Below are 3,990 nucleotides of genomic sequence, written 5' to 3' on the forward strand. Positions count from 1 at the left end.
GTTTGTTTTATTGTTATTATATTGGAATATAGCAGATTATTCTTAGCAATGGTTCTCCAGTGAACACTACCTTTCTCCTCACCACTAACTGAGACCATGAAGCACAAGGCAAGCCAACAATCTTCCAAATTAAAATAAAATTCTGCAAATATATGCACGCAGATCCCATCTTTTCAAGTGTTTTTGTTTGGTTTGAATTAGAGTTCGGAGATGGCCTTTGGTTTAATGATTCTTCTGACAGTGTTCCCTCAGCCCATTAACCTATAGCAGGTTTCCTGATACATTCACAAGCTTCACGTGTTATTCCTTTAAGAATTGTTACATGTGGTTTTTCTCTCCTGTAACTAGTTTTAGCATTTCTACTTGTACTTTGACTGCTGAACCAAATGCATTTGAGCAGTGTGACAAATCCTGTACATGGAAGTAGTAAGAATATCTTTGAGGGCCTGAACAGTTGTTTTGTTTTTTTTTTCTTTTTCTTTTTCTCACCAACGGTTGGCAATTTTACCATGCAATCTGAAAGTATCCAGCTGTTCATTTTGTGGTTGGGATGAAGGAGTGGCACCAAATATGAAGGCTCTTAAACTGTGAACAGTCCAGACGGGAAGGAGGAAAAAACTAAAATGAAAGAGGGAACGTTTGGGTGATTGCAGGTTAATATTCATTAAAAGCTGCATACTTGGTGGCCGAAAAGACCAACACAAGTTCTTTGTCTGCAGCTCGTTGGTGAGCTAGGAGGACTTGGTGGTAGACCTGTCGAGGGAAATTGGTGTGCACTTACCTGGTGGTGAGACTCAGCAGACGTCCTCAGTGTTGAACAATGGGGGTTAAGCTGGCACTTCTGTCAAGAATGATTGTAAATCTGTAAGTTCCCCTGTAAACTGTTTCTGTGGGGATTTCCTGAACACATTAATAAACATGATTTGATCCAACAGCTGCTGAGGAAGAAACTCTTATTGCCTCGCTGGTCTGTCGAGCACAAGTTTTGGAAAGGTTTTGATGGTGTTTGTAACAGTGGGCCGAGCTGAGTCAACACCACCTTCACACTTCACAAAGGGAACTCTTCTGTTCTCATACCATTGCTGAGAAATGAATGGAAGGACTAAAGGGATTTTTTTTTTTTTTAATGTGGCACCTTTATTTGATTTGTATACCAAAATCATTTTTAGGTTGGGGGTGAGAAGATAATACTTTGATTACCTAAATATATATACTTCCCTACTGTTGCAACAAGAGGAAATGTGGGTTATATCTGCCTAATATATAAAACTTAATGTGGTCAATCAAGCCCCTAGCAAAATTCAAGGATTGAAAAATGATCTAGTTTCCATTTTCTCATGGTCCAGAATGTTATGAGAGAAATCAAGCTTGTACAAAGAAGCCCCTGAGGACAGGCTTTTAAAAACGGTTCAAATTGTGTCCTGTGAGTAAACACTGAACACCATCATCCTGCATGTACAAATACTTCTGTCAGAAAATTGATTCTACAGCTGTTTTCAGGCATTTTTTTTTTTACTTTTTAAGGACTGTTACAGCAATGAAAAAGCCTTTTACTTCCAAATGAGGGGTTGTTTGCAATCTCAAAGAAAGTAACTCATTTTAATATCTTGCAAAGAACACCTGTGTGACCGTTTTCCTTGTGCAGCAGTCTGAAATGTCCTCAAGTGTGAGATGTTGCCTTGTGCCTTGTTTCTTGCCGTCGCAGGTTCATCTCAATACAAATGTAGGATTTGGACTAAACAAGCTGCTCTATGTTGCACACAAATGCTCTGAAAAAGGCCAGAAAAGGAAGCTGCTCACCACTGCCTGCCCAGATTCAACCTCTAGGTGGAGACAATCGGCCACCTCTGGGGGGGAAAAAGGCTGGGTTTCTAACAGAAAACATACTAAACTCAAAATGATGCAAAGTAATCAAGGATTGATACAACACGCTCACGGGTTGAATAAAAATGCAGATACGCAGAAAATAACTATTAAAAGATGTCACAGCTCCGGAGGCAGAGAACCTCGCAGAGAGGAGGAAATACCGGAGACGCTCAGCGAGCTGGGGTTGTCAACTGAATTGAATTGACATTTTATTTCGAACATGAAACAGTAGTCAAAACAAAACAATAATCAAATAAATAAATGTAAATAAGAAAACAAAACAAAAATATACATAAAAAAACATGCATCCACTATAATTAACATGCTCGAAAAGGAGTAGGAAGAAGTAAAAACGTATTAAATCCTACCCCCTATACTATATTTCATTATGATCAAAATTTATTTAATTTCTTTAGAAAAAACAAAAGATCAATATATAAATATCAATAATACATCCTCACACCTATACTACACTGATATAAATATACCCATTTATAAATTAATATATCAACTCCCTGTAAAATAAATAAGGGACACCTCATCGGCAGGGCCGGCCAACCCGATTGCCTTCCCCCTTCCTGGCGTGGTGAATTTTTTTAGCTCCTTTTTTTGTGAGTGAAATGATTTTTTCAAACTATTTGACTGGAACCTGAATTGAATTAGATGCATATTTTTGAATGCCATGAACACGTGGAAAACAAATTATTATCCAGCAATTCACTTTAATACAAAATAGCAAAATGAACTGAATAAAATAAGTATCTTTCTTAAACAGAAACCTGTCCTGCTTAACCTAAAATTCTATAAATGAATATAAAACAATAGAAAGAAAGCAGAACATCCATCCTGTAATAGTGCACATTTTTTGTGCAATAACAAAAGTGCAAACAGAAAGTCTGTAGAAAACTTGTAAACATATTTGTGCCTCAAAGGCCATGACTGTAGGCTACAGTTGTAGTAAAACAGAAAAAAACTTATGAACTCAACAGCTCAATGCCATTTTCCATTGGCATTTTATGACTATCTTTTTACTCTCACAAAGTGCGTCCCTTTTCCTACGGAAGAGTATTAGGGCCATGCAGGAGAAAAAATATTTGAGTGGAAGATTTTTTTTATGCATTTCGAGAAAAAAGTCAAAATGTCGAGATTAATGTTGAAATACAATTTCGAGAAAAAAGTCGAAATGTCGAGAATAATGTTGAAATACAATTTCAAGAATAAACTCGAAATTTCGCCTTTTTTTCCTCAACATTTCAACTTTTTCTCGACATTTCGACTTTTTTCTCAAAGTGCATAATGAAAAAAAAATCTTCCTGCTCTAAATTATTATTTTTATTTTTCTCCTGCCTGGCCCTAATACTCTAATACCTAATACTTCAAGGGGCAGTTGGCGACCCTACAGCGAGCACATGTCCACCTGCTGAATCCTGAAACTACACAACGGCGGGGACCTGAGAAAGACTTTTACACATGAAATCAGTTTCTCGACACCAACGCCACCACGCAGAGCCGCACGACGCTCGTCCTCCACGGGAGAAGCAGACCATGGTGAAGCAGACCCGCTGCAGGGACCGGTGTTCCGCCGATCCTTGCTCCCTGCCGAGAAATGCTCCTTTGAGGTTCTGCGCATGCGCACAGTCGATTTTCAAAGTTTGATTGCCACGCCCATCATTTCTTGCACGATGTAAAATTGATAATATGGGATGTTGAGCATTTGATCCTTCAAAATACACTACCCATGACATGAATTGCATTACACTTTGTGAACATTATACGATAAAGAGAAAAAAAAACCAATTCTATCACTTTAGTTGATATTCATTCAGTCATTCGCCTTTATTTAGCCAGGCAGGTCATTAAGAACACATTCTTATTTACAATGACGGCCTGGCAAGCGACAAGGACCACTTGGGGTAAAATGAATTGGGCTGGGGAGTAAAACACAGTAAAATTGTAGCTCTACAAAGGTAGAAAAGCATTAGGTAGCATTTTTCGGCAAAGCAGCAGAAATTGGCAGAACACCGGGACCCCGCGTGGGAGGGGGCGGGGCGCGGCGCGCACACCTGAGCTGCAGGCCCCGCCCCCCGTCGGCTGCTGTGACGTCACCGCGCCCTGGTCTGTTGG

This window comes from Cololabis saira, chromosome 19, assembly GCF_033807715.1.
Source record: "Cololabis saira isolate AMF1-May2022 chromosome 19, fColSai1.1, whole genome shotgun sequence".
NCBI classification, from domain to species: domain Eukaryota; kingdom Metazoa; phylum Chordata; class Actinopteri; order Beloniformes; family Belonidae; genus Cololabis; species Cololabis saira.